General features: G+C 47.8%; 1 protein-coding gene across 2 annotated transcripts in view; it reads right to left on the reverse strand.

Annotated features, from left to right (window-relative positions):
- The window catches only part of SLC39A13 (solute carrier family 39 member 13), a 203246-nt gene that overhangs the window by 109679 nt on the left and 73798 nt on the right, over positions 1-19769 (reverse strand). The window lies entirely within an intron of this gene.

Here is a 19769-nt window from a genome sequence, read left to right on the forward strand (position 1 = left end):
CAAGGACCAATGGCATTGAATGTGGCATCAGGTGCTTGGGGCAATGCGGTCAGATCATAAGTCTAACACAGACCCCCCACATACCTCAGCAACTGTGTTAATATGCGCCTAAAGCATGCCAATTTTTATGAGCCATTCAATTTGACCAAAAAACTTGAAATCCCTAAAAATAATTAAAAAACAAAAACATAGCTAACTCTCGAGCATACCACTCACAAAACAAGCACAGCATTTGCCATGGTATCAATCTCATCAATGCATCATCTACCCCTGCCCATGCAGCAGTCGTAGCAGATGCCACCACACATTGCAATCTGGATGCTGCAAGGGATCAAGAGAAAGGCACAGCAACAGCTTTCATATTGGTTAACGACTTATTAATAAAAATAAAAGAGGGGGTTTGGGGAAATCCTACCTATCTCCCCACTCTAGGAGGGGTTTCCCAGCCTCAATAAAACTAGGGAACGTCTGCGTCAGAATGTCCAAAGAGTTCTCAGTCCTGTCCAAAACCCTATGCCGGTCCTCCCACACTACACTCAATATAACGTGAACATGGGGATGTCTTTTAAATTAACACCTACACCTACTTCCCAAAGTTCCAAACACAAAGTTCTTAAGTGCAGAAAAGAGAATCAATAAAGTTCTGCCAGAAAGGGTCCCTCCCTCACCCAAGATTTCTCTGGCTTTTCAATGTCACTTTAATACACTCCACACTCTCAAGGGGGGGGGCACCTCTTCCCCCTGCGTGTCCTTTAGTTTCACAGCTCACCAATGTTCACACTCCATAGGGGTACGGTTCTTCCTTTTGAGACCTTCACCTTCAGCCAGTGCTCCAGATAAGATTTGGAAGTAGGAGTATTTTACTCCCCATTTTTTAAAGTTGATAATAAAATGATTTTTAGGGAGTAAAAATCTAAATCCAATTCTCAATGGAGTATTTTATAAAAGAGTAAAAACATGTTTTAACTGGAAAAAAAGGTTTTTGTAATTATCATTTCTTTTCATCTAGTTATTCATGCAAATCAAAAGACATAGGTTTACTTCTTCCGATCAGTCAGTACTAATAGTAGTTTCTTTCTGTGGCATGCATTACTGGTCCAAACTTATCGATTGAGCTATTTGGGTGAAAGCAGGGATACAAGCTCCTGTCCGTTTCCTATTTTTTGTTGGGAGTATTTGTTAGGGAGATTTATCATTTTTTTGCTGGACTTCTGGACCTTTTTATGAAATCCTGAACGAGTGGATCCTTTTTCCACTCATTCATTCTTATGGGCTCTATCTTTTGGAACGCTATTCTTTGTAGTGTTCCTATCCTACGGGGTCTATTTTCCTCCATTACTCTTAAAAGCACCTGTATTTTACTATCACAGCACACAGCTGCTTATGTGCAGTGTTGCTTGGTACCCTTAAGGTCCTCCTTTGAGATTTATTTTCTATATCCTAGAGTCACTACCGTTCTTAAGGATAGAGAGATACTTCTCTCTACGTGTGAGAGATTGGCACAAACCACCTTATATGAAGTGCCAAAGAGATACCTAGTATCCCCCTTTTCTCTGCACCAGTTAATTTTTAGCCACAGACAATCTCCTAGTTATAACTGGTGGCAGTGGACGTGTTTTACCAACTATTGTGTAATTTTTCTACCGCAGGCTATGTCCATAGCCTCGGTAGTGCACAATAGGGGCACCGAAGTAAAAACTTGGGGCATCCCTTCTTTTTTCACCATTACTAGTGTGGTTGTCCTTTGTCAGCCCTTCTTCTACCCTTCTGAGAGGGGGAGGCCTGTGTGTGTGTTTTGCCTTTGGCGGCATCACTGGGTGTCTCTGCCTAGGCTCCAGAGTGTCTGGGCAGGCAGTAAGTGGGGGAGGAGTTTTTTACCCCTCTGTCCTTGGTCTGCCCGAGTGCCTGAATGGGACCAGCACCAACTGGGGGTCTGGCTGTCCTGATGGCTAAATGCCCCTTTCTGTAAACTGCTGAGCAAGATTACAGAGGAGCGAGTGCTGGAACTATATAAAAGTTGAGGCTCCTGTAGTGAAAAGCAAGTCTATAACTGGAAGCTGAAGTAACCAATGAAGAAGACAACCAGAGACGCCTATAGACCCCTTTGCAACACTGAAGCGACCACTGCTGTCTTGACCCCATTTTCTGTGTGACAGAGGATCTCCAAAGAGGACAACTACTTCACTTTGACTGGTGGGAAGAACCAGTCCCAAGACAAACTTTGATTTGAGCCATCTCCCGAGGTCCTGTGAATTTCCAGAGCTGCGGAACCTCAATACCAGGTGACCTGCTTCCCATTTCGAGTGCATCATCGTGAAAAGGCCAAATCCGTTGAAGTCTTTGCTGAGCCCTCAAGGACACTTCAGAGAGCCAATCCAACCTGTCCAGAACCCCTCAACAGAGTATGGGACTGCAGGAACCGAAGAAGAGTGACAGTGTGAATCGCATCGCTTCGTTGGTGCTGCAGAAAAGGTGCCAAAATCACAGAGTGACCAAAGAAGTTGATGAAAGCCGTGCCAGACATCCTCCCTCAAGACTGCTGCTGTGAGATCCCGTCCATTGTCCTAACTTTCGTCATCAGACCAAGGAATCCAGAGATTGGGTGCAGAGCTGCAACATCGCAGAGCAGCCACCACAACCGTTTCCTTCAAAGCTAAAGGTACTCTGGGGGGTGGGGGGAAGGTATTGCTTACCTTTATTCCAGAAAGTCGCTCCAGAGCATTGGAGTGCACATAGAGGTGTTCAGGGCAACCCCCTTAACCCCCAATTCAAGCCGCTGCTTGTGTCCCTTCAGTGAGTCCATTAACAGGGCCTCCAATGTTGGTTAAGCCTTCTTGTTTGACTCCTGTTTCTTTTCAAGACTTTAAGCCTCTCCAAACTATCTTTTAGCTAGGGTTGCGTTTTGGATTTTCTTGGTGTGCATGGAAACTGCCTCTAGAACCTGAAGCTCGATTAGGATAACACTAACCAACTGTTTTCCTTCCCAAAAATCACTATCATATATATGTATGCTGACTAAATGCAATTACGGTATTACTTTGTGGGTGCATGTTATTACTGATAATACGGTAGACCTGTCAAACTCCTGTAACAATTGTGCACATTAAGCAAATACCACTCTACCAAGGTCTCTGAGTAGTACAGACTGATACTAGGAGTTGGGGATCTACAAACCACTGGGATAGCTTACTAAAGGGTTACCTCAAGTAGGACTTTAGGAAAACTCCCCTAACAGTATTTCATCTCCCTGTATTTATTTTCTGTGGGTATTTGCCTATTTCTAGTGAGTAAAAGTGCCAGATACACCACTTTATCTGTAAGGCTGCCTTCAGCAACTATTCTCATGGAGGGGACTTTTCCTTTTTCTTCCAATGCCCGATTTTCTCTCCTGCCAGGGTGTTTGTGAGATGTACAAGTTCTATGATGAATCCCCTCTTAGCAAGACCCCCCCAGCACTTTTTGCTGGATGTCTACTTTTTTATTCTATCCTGAATGAGGGGAGCCTTTTCCCTGCCTCATGCATTATTATTTGCTCTGACTTTTGGGAATGTTTTACTTTTTCTAAGCAGTCTGCTTTCCTCCATATCTCTTTAAAGGCATCTATGTTTATCTTGTGCAGCGCACAGCACCCTATGTGCAGTGTTGCTGGGAACCCTTTGGGTTCTCCTCTGAGATTATTTCACCATCCTTAACTACTGTTCTTATGGGTAGAGGGATACTTTGTATCCTTCACAAAATGTATACTTATGAGAGATTAGCACACACCACCTTATGTGGAGTGCTATGGGAATACCTAGTATCCCCCTTCTCTCTGCTCCTGTGACCTTCTAGTCAAAGTGACAGCCCTATCGTTATGGCTGGTGGCAGTGGACGTGTTCTATCAGCTATTGTGCTAGTTTCCTTAACCACAGACTGTATTCACAGTCTCTGTTGTGCACAATAAGGCCACCCATGTTCTAGCACGGTGGCCCCTTTCTTTTCTCACCATTTCTCTTGTGGTTTTCCTTGACCTCCTTCTACCATTCTGGGAGGGGAGGTCTATGTGTGTGTTTTGCCTTTGGCATAAACACCTTGGTGTCCCCTTCTAGGCTACAGTGTGTCTGCGAAGGCCGGACACGTGGGAGGAGTTTTTCACTCCCCTGCCCTTTGTCTGCCAGAGTGCCTGAATAGAACCAGTTCCCACTGGGGAGCTGGCTGTCCTGATTGTACATCTAGTGTCCACTTCATTCATCTCCAGACCAAGAATCCAGGGACCAGGTCCTGTGCTGCTGCAGCCTGAAGACATTCACTCAGAAGCTCTTTGTTTCTCCTAAGGTACTGTGTGCGCTTGGGTATAACTTAACTTATGTCTGGTGTCCATCCTGTGAGGCGGAGTGGGTGATTCATGCGGTTGGGAGTTTGCCCATTCCACTTGCCAACTAACTCTGAAAGTGAATACTTACTTAAGATTTCCTATGAACTTTCACTTTCCTGCAACTGAAACACATCTCAACCTGCCTACAGCTGGCACCTAGACCACTAGGGTCCCTCTTCTGCCTCAGAGAACTCATGCAATAGACTAGGAAAGGACTGAATAAGAAAAGGCTTCTGTTTTGGAAGGTATAACAAATGTAAATGTACTTAATTGCTGAAAGAATTAGTGTGGTAACTATCTCTGTGAAAGAAGTTACAAAGTGTCCTTAAGTTATACTTACCTTTGAGTTGCTGTATGTCCTCTGTTTTTCCCCTCTCTGAAAATTAATACGCGTTGGTACTGCTTTATCACTGCTTAACTGAATGAGTAAAAGCTTACCAATAGGGGTTACTTACCTTGAATAACATTGTGTTCTTCTTTAATTGTACCATAGGGTGCGACTTTCCCTGATCTGCTTTATGCAGACCTAAAACAGTCCTTGAGTTAATACTTTCCTTTGAGTTGCTTGAAGCCCCTCTTAAAGTATATGGTTCCTTACCTACCTTGAACAGCTGCTGCCATTTTAAACTTGTAACACTGGGTTGTGCCTCCCCTGAATCGGCTTAGAACATTTCCAATATAGTCATACTGTCCATTACTGACCTTGAAATACCTGGTGTCTTTCTTAAAGTGTAATTGGGTTTTACTTTCTTTGAATTGCTGAGTACATTCATAACTAGTTAGTGTGTTAATACATGTCATTGAGTAGCTTAAGGCCTCTCCAGAAAGTACAGGAGTTGTTTTACCAACTCTGAACTGAGTTCTAAATAATATAAAATTGTAACAGGGTTGGTTTATAAAGTGATTTCTTAACTGAGTGTCACTGCATGACTGACCGAGTCTACAACCCTTGAATTACTGGTTGTATTCTTAAAGTATATCTAACATGGTTTAACTCCCCAAGAATAGCTGATTGTACTCTGATGTTTAATAGGTTTGACTCACCTTGAACTGCTGATTGCTATTCTTAATAAGGTCATACTTTGGGTTGTATCCCTGTTAGGGAAGATTGGGTGCAGTACCCTGTGGGTGCACTAAAGCAACCTTGACCTCCTGGCAATAGGAACAAAACCTTATGATATGATATGATATGACATGGTATTTGTAACGCGCCTATACACAAGTGTTTCAAGGCGCGACGAGGCAGGGAGGGAGGGAAACAAGGGGAAGACAGACAAACGATCCTACTAGGCCAGGTGTCATTCAGATCGCGCAAGTGCAGAGGTAAGGGGAAAAGGAGAAAGTGCAGGGGGAGGAGGTGGGGGGGAAAGTGCAGTACAAGGTAAGTAGCGTAAAAAACAAAATAATAATAAATAAAAAGGGCCAGCTGGTGGCAAGTGCGAGGTAAGTGCAGAGCAAGTGCTGGGAAGGGGGCTGTAGGGATACAGTGACAGTCCCACAGTGCAGGGGGAGCCAGGGAGGCAGTGCAGGTGGAGAGTGGCTGGGCCCTGGACCGAGGTCGCTGAGAGTGGCCCAGATGCAGGTTTAGTGCAGAATTCAGTGGGGAGTTAAGCAGGTTTAGCAGGGGAGAGGGAGAGAGAAGGCAGAAGCGAAGAGGAAGGTTTTGAGGTGCTTCCGGAACCGGAGATGGTTCTCCTCAAGTTTCAGGGAGGCAGGAAGGCTGTTCCAGAGGGAGGCCCCTGCTGCGGAGAGAGATCTACCCCCAGCTCGTTGCTTCGTGAAGCGGCTGACCATGAGGGAGTTGGAGACGGATGAGCGAAGGGCTCGTGAAGGAAGATATTTAGGAAGAGAGAGTTGAAGGTATTTAGGCCCCAGGCCCCAGAAGGCCTTGTGGACAATGCAGAGGGTTTTGAACTTAATCCTCGCAGCCACTGGGAGCCAATGAAGAGATTTCAGTCCTGGAGAGATACGGTCCCTGGGCTTGAGGCCAAGGACAAGTCTCGCAGTTCTGTTCTGGATAAGTTGCAGAGGGCGGAGAGTGGAGGCAGGCAGATTAAGATAGAGGCTGTTACAGTAGTCCAGCCTTGAGAGAACCAGGGCTCGGGAGACAGTGAGCTTCTGGGGGAAGGAGAGGAAGGGAAGAATACCTCTGAGGAGGTGCAGCTGGTAGTGAGACTTCTTAGAGACGTCAGATATATGAGGAGAGAAGGAGAGTGTGGAGTCGAAGATGACCCCGAGGTTTTTAGCCTTGCAGGTAGGGGCAGGAAGGGGGCCAAGGGAGGCCGGCCAGAGAGCTGCAGGGAAGGAGGGAGTGGGTGTGCCGATGAGTAGAATCTCAGTCTTACTGGCGTTAAGGCAGAGGTCATTGGCGGCACACCATTCCTGGATAGCAGACAGACAGTCGGAGATGAGGGAAGGAGAGGAGGAGGCCGAGGGTAGCCTGAAAATGAGCTGGGTATCGTCCGCATAGCACTGGAAGTAGGGGCAGAGAGCGGCGATGCGGTGGGCAAGGAGTGCCAGATACTGGTTGAAAAGCCAGGGAGAGAGGTTGGATCCCTGGGGGACACCACAGGTGGAGAAAAAGATGTCAGAGAGGAAGGAGCCCATTTGGACCTGGGAGGGTCGACCGGAAAGGAAAGAGGTCAGCCATGCCAGAGCCTGACCAGTGATACCCAGGTTATCACGGAGACGGTTGAGCAGGATGGCATGGTTGACAGTGTCAAAGGCAGAGGAGAGATCGAGCAGAATGAGAACACAGGGAGTGTTGGAATCGAGGTTCAGGAGCAGGTCCTCACGGATGTTCAGGAGAGCAGTTTCCGTGCTTCTGGCCGCTCTGAAGCCGGATTGATGGTCATGAAGATTACCAACAGATTCAGCATGGAGGTTAAGCTGGGAGATGGCCAGTTTCTCCAGGAGCTTGCCCAGGAAGGGAGTAATGGAGATTGGGCGATAGTTGGCCGGGCAGGAGGGGTCGGAAGAGGGTTTCTTGAGGAGGGGGTGCACAAGGGAGTGCTTGAGGGGGGATGGGAAGACTCCAGAGGCGAATGAGTGGTTGCAAAAGTCAGCCAGGGCAGGAGCCAGGGAGTCGATGTGGTCCTTGATGGTTTTGGAGGAACAGGGGTGAACCTGTTTAGACGAGGCTTTCATAGATCGGACTTGTCTGGAAACCTCATCAGCAGAAAAAGGTGGAAAAGCAGAGAAGGAGGGCGGAGGGGCGGCTGCAAGAGAGCAAGAGGAAGAGCCGGGAAGAGGGGGAGGGAGGAGAGAGGAGGAGAGCGAGGACAGGATGTCCTGAGTTTTTGAGATGAAGTGCGAGGCCAGTGCAGTGCAGAGGGCCTGGGAGGGGACAGGAGAGGTAGAGACTGCAGCAGGGTAGGCCAGCTCCTTGCAGATTTTAAAGAGTTCGGCCGAGTTGTTAGATGCCTCAGAGATGCGGGCTTGGATAAGGGCTCTCTTCTTGGTGAGAACGGAGAGCCGGTATTGCCTTTGGAGCAGGCGGCAGGCCAGTTTGTCAGAGGATGAACATGAAGCACGCCATTTCCTCTCTGCCACCCTGCACTTGCGTTTTAGGGTGACGAGATCCGAGTCATACCAGGAGTTACATTTGGCTTTGGGCTTCAGGCGGATTCTCATGACGGGGGCAAGGATATCAAGAGTATCAGATATAGCGGAATAGAGCATGGAGAGGGCTGTGTCAGGGTGGGAGTCAGCCGAGGGGGGAGGAGGGGGCGAGAAGGTAGCAGCGAAAGCCTCAACTGACACGCGCTTCATGGGTCGGATGACCGAGAAGGTGGGTGGCAGTGAAGAGGGTGGCTTTGCCTGTGGGGTAGGGAGGGAGAGGTGGGAGGATAGGAGAAAGTGATCGCTCCAGGAGAGAGGAGTGGAGAGAGGGAGGGAGAGGGGAAGGTCAGAAGAGATCAGAGCATCAAGAGTGTGCCCTGCAGAGTGAGTAGGCCCAGACGGGAGAATAGAGAGTGAGAGAGAGTTGCAGAGTTCGCGAAAGAGACCAGTGGGGGGACAGGAGGCATCGAGGTGGATGTTGAAGTCACCGAGAAAGAGGAGTTGGGTGGTTGAGGACAGGAGTGAGGAGGAGAGGTCAGCCCACTCAGAGAGGAAGGAGGAAATTTGACCAGGTGGCCGATAGATAGTAGTCACGGTAAGGGAATGGCTAGGAGAGAGAGAGTCGGCAGACAAGACATTCAAAAGAGGAGTAGGTCTGCGTAGGAGTGACAGTGGCAAGAATCCACTCAGGGAAGATAAGGGCAACACCACCCCCTGAACGGTTGGGCCTGGGCACGGAGAGGATCTTGTAGCCGTCAGGTAGGAGTGTGTCGAAGCTGGTGGCAGAGCTGGCAGTGAACCATGTCTCAGTGAGACCGAGGACGTCGAGGTCCAGTTCCTCAAGAAGGCGACAGATATCAGAGGAGTGCTTGATGGCAGAGCGAGAATTTAGAGTGGCAATGTGGAGAAGGTTGCCACCCTTGAAAAACTTCCGGGGAGGGGTACAGATCAGAGGTACGCCCTGCGGAGGTGTTAGAGAAGGAGTTGAAGAGGGAGCAAGAGAAGGGGCAGGGAGGGAGGGGAGAGGCAAGGACAGAGGAGGGGGGACAGCGGGAGCGGATAGGAAGTTGATGAGGCGTGGGAAGCGTCTATCAAAGAGGTGAAGGTTGGCCTGAGGGCCTTGGACCAAGACGGTCCCGTTAGCATAGACATTAATGATGGCCTTAGAGGAGTGGAAAGGGGCCAAGAGGACATCCCAACGGGTGCCACCATTAATGGGAGAGGAGGAGAAAGGAGAGAGCACAGCGACCATGTGAAGGGTCCATAGGTCAGGTGAAGGCACGAAAAAGAGAATGTCAGTGAGAGTTTCCTTGGAGCAGGCGCTCGTGTAGGTGTCAGCGATAGGGAGGCCTGGGTTGGAGACCAGGATGTCCTTTTTAAACTTTTTCCTACCGGATTTAGTGAGGAGAGCAGGATAGTCAATAGAGAAGCAGTTAGAGTAGATAGGCGAGATAGAGAGCACCATGGAGTAGGAGGGGAGGCGGACGACACGAGTATGCAGACAGGAAGTGAGTGGAGGGCACTAGTTTGCCACAATACAGAGCAAACAGTAATGCGTAGTAGGTCAGGGCCACCTAAGTTTGAGAATCCTGCGAGGGGAGAAAAACACCCTAGTTACCAATAAATTGGAATAGGGGGGCGAGGCATCATGCGGATGAGGTGGGCAAGGTGAGGAGGGGTGGGCCGGAGAGCGGAGGAGCTGGCGCCTGGCGTCCCCTGCGGACACCTGCAGACACACAGGGAGCCGCAACTGTAAGAGTCGCCCTTGGCCTTGGGGCTGCCGGGCAGAGGGCTGCCCAGGAAGGGGGAGGTTATAGGAAGAGGGAGGAGAGGAAGGGGAGGGGGGGGGTGTGCGGGCAGGGCGGCGGAAGGGAAGAGGAGAACCAGGAAGTGGGAGGGGAGGGGGATCCAGCAACAACAACGCGCTCGGAGCGTAGAAGACAAATGATACTTTAAATTTTGAACAACAACACACTTTCCTCACGGATGGACACGGGCAGGGCTTCCAGGGCCTGCAGTTCCCTCTGGGCTGCCGGCGACCGCTCGACCCACGCTCGGCTGGAACAAGAAGTGAGCAGGGGAGCGGGCGTCGAGTAGCCCAGGAGGAAGGCAGCCAGGCAGCCAATCAGAGGGGGGGGTGGGCGGGCAGGGAGGCGGGACTTTGGTATAAGTCTGTACTACACAGGTTGGTAGTGTGGCTAGGTAGCCAGGATTACCTCAAGAGGGGGTCAATGTGAGCAGTAGGGTTGTAACACAGAGTTTCACAGTGACAGTTATTCAAATAAACACTTACACTCAAGGGTTCTTGATTAAACAATTATTAATGTATTTAACAGTCAGTTATATGAGCCTTCTTCATAAGGGAGCAAACATGTAGCAATTATAATAAACTTCCAAACACACTCTTAGTTTCTCTAAATCAGATGATACCCATTTGGGATGGCACACAAACTTCCTACATCCTTAGGTGACTTGAATAGCTAGTTCACTGTGGACATTGATTTATCACTGGTACATTTAGAGCAATACAGAGTTTGGTGCAAATATTAGATATGGGAATAAAACAAAGGTTAACAATGAATTCATAAACAGGTAAGTACTTTTTGAACTGTCCAATGTCAAATAAATGTAACCCTTTCCTGGGGGAAAGGTAAAGGGACAGAGTCAGAGGTAAGAAGAGTCTCTCAGCGAGCCAGGACAGTCAATGTTTGTTGTAGACAACTTTTTGGCAATAAGTCTTATGGTTGCTGGTCGCCCTAGCGGCTCCCCTTTTAACCTTCTCTGACTAACCGTGTGAGAACTACAGTTCCCCAGGGTAGAAAGGATCTTTGGATCCCTTTTATTAAGTGAGACCAGCACCCCCCACCTACCCCACCAAATGAGTATCCCCTTCTCATTTGAAATATAACATTTTAAATGTTTTTATTGTTATTTGGTTAACAAGTAACCTTTAACAAACACAAGAAAGAGAACATACCAATAGTTCATTTAAAATACAAGTTTCAAACTAATGATTCGTATAAAAGTTTAAAAATAAAAAAATACCACATATAGAGTACAGAAGTAGAAAACAAGAAAGAAATATGTAAAATACCAAACCATGAAAAGGGAAAACATAGTTAAAATGTATATCACATTGATCATATTACCCTTTCACCTGGGTCTAAAATTTCTTTTAGGAAATGAATCGCGACAACCATCCATTTGTTATGACCACAAAAGTTTATGATAAACTGCCATACGCTTCCAGTGTGAACCTGGACATAGGGCTGGATAAGATGTCCAAAGGTATGACATTCGCCTCACCTCGAATGATCTACAATGCAGCAATATGTGGCTTAACATCTCCACCTCTTCGGGCATAGAGCAGAAGCGACATAAGTCTCTCAGAACTTTATTCCAGGCACCCAGAATTTTATTTGTGAAGATCAAATTCAGTCTTACCTTTAATGGCTGGTGGCAGTGAAACTTTTGATTAATTCGGTGCACCTTCACCGTGGGCTGTTTGCACCCATGGGTGCTAATTTTACCAAAATGGCCCCAGTCTTGTTTTTTCGCCATTTTAGTGTTCTTTGTCCTTTCTTGTTTCTTCCCCTGACCTCCAGGGTAGGGAATTCCTTTGTGTGATTGTTATCTTCGGCGGGAGTACTGTGGACTCCCTGCCCAGGCTTCAGAGTGTCTCTGAAGGCAGAAAGTGAGGGAGGTGTCTAAAACTCTGCAGTCCTTTGTCTTCCAGCCCGAGTGCGAGATTCCAGTTCAAACTAGGAGGCTGACTTTGCTGAAAGGATTGCCAACCCACACAAGTTTGAATGCTGCAAGGCTGTTTGGTTGGGTTCCTGCATAAAAGTCTGATCATGGAAGCTGTAGTAGTCTGTAGGTAGTCAACCACTGGAACCAAAACCGAAGAGTAAGATGAAGAATTTGCGGCTGAAACGATTTCCAGCGACCAGAAAGCCTGCTCTGTAACCGGAGCCTGGTGAAGCCCTTCCTTCCTATCTACATAGGGACTCCGAAAACGATGACCCAGAGCCTGGTGAGACCCACTAGACTCGAGACGACCTGCATTTTGAGCCATCACACACCGTGCTGCGACCTTGCAGGGCTGCAATACCCTAATACCTTGGGACCTTGAGCCATTGTGCGGTGCACAGTCTTCTGAATTCCGAATCTCGCTGAAACTTCTTGGACATCCTGCTGGATCTCCAGTGGCACGATTCCAGTCCGAAAAGTACCCTCACCAGAGTGCTGGACCTTGCAAACGATGAGAATCAGACCGGCGATATTCTGTCTTCTATTCTGCTCCTGAAAAAGGTGCAAAATCCACAGAACCACATCCAGCCACGAGGAAAACCTTGCCTAGAGCCTTCCCTGTGATCCTTGCTGCAAACGTCCTTCCAGTGTCCGGTCTTCTGTCTTCTTACTGAAGGAATTCAACGACCATGTTTTTGGCTGTAGATCCTGAAGTCCTCCTGCTGCAAAATCTTCTGTGCGGAGGTACTGTGCTGGCTTGGGTATTTTACCTACCTTAAGCCTTTGTATTTCTTTATAGCTTTGGGGTGTTTTCTGTGCTTGGGAGGCCACTCATCCAGTTCACCCATGCCCTTGCGGAATCCTCCTAGGATCTCTTCTCTGAAGCCCCTGGACCCTCAACTAACTCTAAATTAAAATGCTCACCTGTTTGAACAGATTACTTAAGAACCTATCCTGACACTGGCTGTTGGACACTAGACCCGAGTGGCCCCCCTTCTGCAACCGAGAACACTCATGCACCATGAATAGGGAAAGACTTTTGAAAGGATTGGGCCTTTTGCCTAGAAAGATAATAAGTGTTTAAAAGTTACTTACTTGTAAAAGAGTTGGCTGGTAACTGAACAGTTATAAAATGTTATTGTACCTTAGAAATGTTCTGCCATTCTGAAAAGTACATATACGGTTGATTTACTTCCCCTAGAAATGTTCTGCCATTCTGAAAAGTAGATAAGGTTATTTTACTCACCTGTGATTTGGTTGTGCCTCGTTGCCAAAAGTAATGCCGTAGGCATCACTTAACTATTTATTTCAGAAAATTAGTGTGCAAGTTCCCCAACTGGGTCTTGCTTCCCCTGACATGCTGTTAGCCTGTCCAGAATAAGTCTGCATTAGGTTTTACCTACCTAGAATAGCTTCGAGTCATTTGTAAAGTGTAACACTGGGTTTTGCTTTCCCTGGTCTGTTTTAGATAGACATAGAAAGAGTCTTAGGTTTACACCTTCCTTTAAGTTGCTTATAGCTCCTGTAAAAAGTGTATAGGTGGGGGACGCTAGAGAGCCCGACCAAGATAGCCATGGCCCTGTGAAACTCTCCAGCACCCAAATACATCTGGCTCTTCATTCGGCAGTCCCCAGACTGAAACTTACAACCACGCTGCATAAATCAAAACCCGACAGCTTTGGGCTCCTGCAGAAGCAATCCAGGGCCAAATCGGTGCTGGAATCACCACAAACTAGCATGATACAACGACTGCCAAAGGCTGCACTGACAGCGTGGTGTGGGGGAGGAGCGGCCCCATCGAAGGCGGAGTGCAGCGGGGCGTTCCGAAGCCAACTCCTGAGTTAGAGCGGAAGAGTGAAGGGACGGAGGGGCGCCCCGAAAGAAGCAACCGTGGCTGGGGAGCACATACTTTGCGCCTGGGATCACTAGGAACGACACAAGTGAGGTGGTCATTCCAAGCCCGGTGGTGAATCCTCCAACAGAAGATTTGGCTTACTCATTGAGGCGTTGCGGTGTTGGCTGTGGGGAGCAGCGACGTGACACTGCACCGCTGCCGAAGACAGCGTCCTAGGGACGGGTGGCACAGCACACAAACTGGTCTGTAGCCGAAGCCAGCCGGGAGTGCCAGCCACCTACATCCAGAGTGCCTGCGAGGGAAACTGGTATGACTCCTCAGGGCACCGCACCGGGCCAGAGTGTCTCCCCGGTGGTTGCAGACCCACAAGCCGAGGGCTGTGCAGTCCCCCCGGTTGTTACGCTCACCTGGTTCCCAGAGAGGCATCGATCTGACCCAGTCAGCTGCGGTCTCCACCAACGTGATGCGTAGTGCCGAGATGACTGTCTGGACTGGCCCGCCTAATCTCGTCTGCTTGATCCGTAGAAGTATTCTCCTCCAAGTGGAGAAAGGGATTTAGCCACCCGTGGGTATGAGTGATAGCCCCCTCCCACTGTTCTCGTTCTCCCTTCTTGTCACCTCCGATAACCCCTTTTAGGAACCTCACCTTATGTTTTTAAATGATGAGCTCTCCATCCTGCGTGGATTGCAGGGACGCGTTGATGCCAGTTACTTCACTGGTTTGAAGGCGTGGGAGAGTTCCGGAGAGTATTGACTCTGAGGTTCCTGGCAAGGTTCGGTAAGTATCAAATTCATAGAGTTCAATATGTCCGATGATTCACTCTTGTACCCCCTTTCTTCCTTGTCTTGCAACTAAGTTCGTGATAAGATACCCCTCGTGGCAGTTGGTGGCGCTCAGGTAAGAGTCTGTATTACCCGACGGCGTCAGGTAAATGTTGCCGGTGTTTAACGCGTTGTTTTCTCTCTTTTTGCAGGTGCGGCACATGAAGATGTGGAGAGTTATAGAATAATGCCTCCGGTGGTAATCAGGTAAATCTATGATAAGTGTTTTATTTGTTGGTTTTCTCGGCTCACCTTGTTGTTTTCTTTTGTCCCTCAGGTGCCGGAGTTCGGCGAAGAAATGATGGAGGCAGCGGCGAATCGAAAGATGCTGCGAGGACTGGTGAGTATGGAGCGGCGCTGCAGCTGGAGATGCGACGCGTACAGAAATAATGTTCTTTCCAGGTCGGGACGCAAGATGGATCCGAAATCAGGTGAGGAATTCGAAATAGTTTGTTTTCTAATCTTGTCCTTTTCTTTCCTCTTGGGTTTTAGGAGCTCCAGATTCGAGGCGGGCGTGGCAGAAGATTGGATGCAGACTGCAGGCACGGTGAGCGTTACGCTTCTGGATGCAGAATAACGCGAAGCGTATGCTGTTGTTCGGGCGTGGTTTAAATAGCCTCCAAAGTAGTTCCAGGAAAGAAGTTCCATAGAACCACGCCCGAGTAAAAAATAGTCCCTGTAGAAAAATAGTCCCATCCAGGCCTCACGTTGGCTTGGACTCACTAGCAGCATGGTCTGCATCAGGTAAGTAAAGTCTATGAGCATGGCGCCTATGGCGCCAGGACTGATTTCCATGATGAGCCTGGCGCCTAAGGTGCCAGAACTGAACCCAAACAGCCTGCAGCCGGGGCTGTTGGGGTTTTAGTAAGTATCTGGATGCCTGCTTCCGGAGCCGATGGGCTTGGTCCTGATGCCTGGGGGTAGGCATCATGACAGCACTACACCCTCCCGCCCCCAAGGCCCCTCCTAAAGTTGTTCTTCCCCTTGGCCCTGGTTTGTCTGGGAAGTCCTGATGGAATTTCTTCACTAACCGAGGTGCATGAACATGGTCACTAGGCTCCCATGACCTTTCTTGTGGTCCGTAGCCCTTCCAATAGATTAAATAAAAAAGTTTTGATTTAACCATCTTGGAGTCCGAGGTGAATTCAGGTTCTCCATCTATCAAGATGGGGTCGGGTGGTTTGGTTAATCTTGTTCCTGGTTGAACTGGTTTTAAAAGTGAAACATGAAAGACAGGATGAATTCGCATATTAGAGGGTAATTCCAATTTGACGGCCACCGGGTTGATAATGGCCTTAATGGTGTAAGGTCCCAAATATCTAGGGTTAAAAGTCCAAGTTCCCTTCAGAGGTATGTGTTTTGTAGCCAGCCAAACGTGATCCCCAATCTGGTATTGTGGAGTTTCACTTCTATGTTGCTCAGCATTTTTCTTATATTTCTCTTTTGCTTGTTTCAAATGTTCTGTTGCCTCTTTAAAGGCTTGTGTAATAGTTGAGTGCAAATGACCAACTGCGGGCATTTCTAAATGCTGAGGGGAATCTAGTTCTGAGGTTCGAGGGTGATGTCCATATATGGTATAAAAGGGGCTTTGTCTGGTTCCTGAATGTACAGAGTTATTGTATGCAAACTCGGAAATCCATAAACTATCTTTCCAGTTACTTTATGTCTGTTTTAGCATGCAACGTAGGTACTGTTCAAGGGTCTGGTTGGTCCTCTCTGTCTGACCATAGGTCTGGGGATGGTGACTGGTTGATAACCTCACGTCGATTTGCGCCCATTGACAACATTTCTTCCAAAAATGTGAAATGAATTGACTACTTCGGTCAGAGACCAATACGGAAGGAAATCCGTGTATTCAAACAATTTTTTCGAGGAACTCCTTGGCCAGAATTGAAGCATAAGGTAATCCCTTTAAAGGAATAAAGTGGATCATCTTGGAAAAAAGATCCACAATAACTAGAATGGTGTTAAATCCATTACATGGAGGTAGATCTGTAATAAAGTCTAAAGATAAGGTGTGCCATGGTGTAGGTGGAAAATCCAAAGGTTGTAAAAGGCCAGCTGTTTTTTTTCTTCTGACTTTTGTTTTGGGCGCAAATGCCACAAGACATAACAAATGACTTTACGTCTTTTCGCCAGGTAGGCCACCAGAATGGTCTCTTAATTTTAGCTTCAGTTTTTGCGATACCTGGGTGCCCTTCCATGAGGGTGTCATGATAATTGGAGATGACTAGTTCTTGTAGTTCCTTGTGTGGTAGAACTAGTCGCCCTTGATAATAAGGTAAGTCATTGATGACTTAGTAGTCCGGGCCTTTCTTTACCCAGTCCTGCAGGGCTGTTGGATCGAAGAGTTGTTGGATCTTTACCTGAATATCTTCTAGTGTCTGTCAAGTAGTTATACCAAGAATTCTTTGTTCTGAAATTATAGGCACAGGCTCTGGGTTCGCATATGCTTCCCCGATCCCTATTCGGGATAAGGCATCTGCCTTGTCATTTTTACAGCCTGGTTGAAAAGTGATCACGAAATCGAACTCGGAAATGAACAATGCCCATCGAAGTTGGCGCGACGATTGGGCCTTGGCTGTTTTTAAATACTGCAGGTTTCGGTGATCGGTGATTACAGTAATGGTATGCCTAGCACCGAGAAGATAATTCCGCCAAGCCTTGAAGGCAGATTTGATGGCTAATAACTCTTTATCGGTAACCGCATAGTTTAATTCGGGTGGATGCTTTAAGACAGGTGCAGACGTGAATTTCGCTTTCAGCTCTTGGAAGGCCTTTTCAGCTTCTTCGGTCCACAAGAAGCGTTTGTTTTTTCGCAAAAGTGCAGTGATTGGGTGTACAACATGTGAGAAATCCGGAATGAATCTGCGGTAGAAATTTGCAAATCCGAGCATGCTTTGTACCCCTTTAACTGAACTGGCTGATGGCCACTTGAGAATTGCGTCCACCTTTCGAGAGTCCATTCGGACTCCTTTTGGAGTCAGGATAAATCCAAGGAATTAAACTTCTGTAGCATGAAAAACACATTTTTCCAATTTTGCATATAACTTGTGCTGGCATAGTTTCTCAAGGCAAAAACAAAGAGGTGATGGCTGGAAGGTTTAGAATTAATCTTAACCACTGGCAATGCTCTGGGCAACCCTCCAGACCACCGTTCTTCGCCTGCCAAGCCATTACAGAAGGGGAAAGACCATATGCAAATCATGCTCGGCCCCACCCCAAAAGGGGCAGTGCAGCCCAAACTGCTAGGCGACATCCCTTCTGCACGAGACCACAAGCATCCCCAAACATGTTTCGCCCTTGTTGGGGGCTCATCAGTGAGGAGTAGCTTGGGTCTCTAGGCCCAGCAGGCACGGGACCCACGTCCGGGCATACCCGTCCCACTCGGGGTGACAAAGCAAAAACAAAGAGGTGATGGCTGGAAGGTTTAGAATTAATCTTAACCACTGGCAATGCTCTGGGCAACCCTCCAGACCACTGTTCTTCGCCTGCCAAGCCATTACAGAAGGGGAAAGACCATATGCAAATCATGCTTGGCCCCACCCCAAAAGGGGCAGTTCAGCCCAAACTGCTAGGCGACATCTCAAGGACTGCACGAACGTGCTTCACATGGTCTGATTCTGAGGAGTACACTAGAATATAGTCTATGTATACGACAACACAGACGTCAATGAGTTCACGAAGGACATCGTTCATAAAATACTGGAAGGCTGCTGGTGCATTGCACAACCCGAAGGGCATCACCTGGTATTCGAATAACCCGTACTTAGTGCGAAAGGCAGTCTTCCATTTGTCACCTTTCTTTACACTTGCCAGATGATATGCCCCTCGGAGATCTAATTTAGTGTAGATGCAAGCGTCCTTTACTTGGTCTAGTAATTCGGGGATCAGAGGCAATGGGTATCGGTTCTTAACCGTGATCTGATTTAATGCGCGGTAGTCTATGCACGTTCTGAGGTCACCTTCCTTTTTAGGCACGAAGAACAAAGCTGAAGATGCAGGGGACTTGGATGGACGAATGAAGCCATTAGCAAGGTATTGGTCCAAGTATTGTCGTAGGTGAAGGTTTTCGGGTTCCGTAAGAGCGTAGATCCTACTACATGGAGGTTGTGCACCGGGTATGAGATCGATTTGACAATCGTAAAATCTGTGAGGTGGTAAGGTGTTGGCCTGTTCTTTTTGGAAAACATCCTGGAATTCTTGATATTCCTGAGGTAACTGCACAACTGGAGTAGCAACTGTGGCCAGGCCTTGGTTCAAGGGTTTTCCCGGGTAACAAGTATGTGCACAATCCGGGAAGGTTATTCTCTTCTCTCGCCAATCAATACAAGGATTATGTGTTTCCAACCAAGGTATCCCCAGTATTATTTGGAACTGCGGGGCTTTGATTAAATCAAACACAATAGTCTCCGGATGCCCATCTTGACCCAGTAATGTCATCTCTGCGGTGGAATGAGTTACAGGCTCAGAGGCAATTTCAGTTCCATCGACTGTGGTGATGACATCCGAAGTGGTCTTTTTGCAGAGAGGTAGATTCATCCTAGTAGCCAATTCGTGGTCCACATAGTTTCCTAGGGCCCCGTTATCAATGTATGCCCTTACTGCGTGCATACGCGATGGCTGCCTTAGATCCACAAGGACCATTGGTATGATGAAGTGCGAGGTCTGAGTATCCTCCTTCAAGCTTGGCAAGCGGACCTCTACGCTTGTCGGGCGTGGTCGTTCCCCGAATCAGGCTCCGTTTTCCGAATCAGGCTCCGTTTGATTTTTATCAGTAACTCAGACTACTTTTTTTGATGGTTTTATAGGGCAATCCCGTAGAAAATGTCCTGAGGCCCCACAGTACAGACATAATTGCATCTGCAGTCTCCTTTCTCTTTCCTTTTGAGTTAAGGGTCCCTTGACCCCCCCCCCAATCTGCATCGGTTCCTGGTGCATCTGGTCCTTTGAGGGTAACATTGGGTTTAACCAATACCCGATTCTCGAACTTAGCTCGATCAGCCTTTCTATTCTGAATTCGGTGGTCTAACTGGACCACTAAGTCTATATATTCTGCGCAATCCTGAGGTGGGTTCACAACTTGGGCCAAAACATCTTTGAGTTCACCCCGAAGTCCACGATGAAATAATGTAATTCGTTTTACCTCTGGCCATCTGGTTTCCACCACCAACCTATTGAAGGTTGCGATATAGGTTAGTAGATCCTGGTTACCTTGTCGTAAGGATAAGAGTTCGTTATCCAGGGCCTGTCCCTGTGAATGTCTGGCAAATAGTCTCTCCATGCTCAATTGAAACCCTTGGAAATCCCGAAGAAGAGGGTCATCCTGGTTGACTAGTGGAATTGACCAATCCGCTGCCACTAAGGTATGATAGTACAAAAGCTACTTTGGCTTGGTCGTTCGGAAAAGCTCCAGGTCTGCAAAAA

The sequence above is a fragment of the Ambystoma mexicanum genome, chromosome 11 (assembly GCF_040938575.1).
Source record: "Ambystoma mexicanum isolate Mex_15411 chromosome 11, UKY_AmexF1_1, whole genome shotgun sequence".
Taxonomy (NCBI): domain Eukaryota; kingdom Metazoa; phylum Chordata; class Amphibia; order Caudata; family Ambystomatidae; genus Ambystoma; species Ambystoma mexicanum.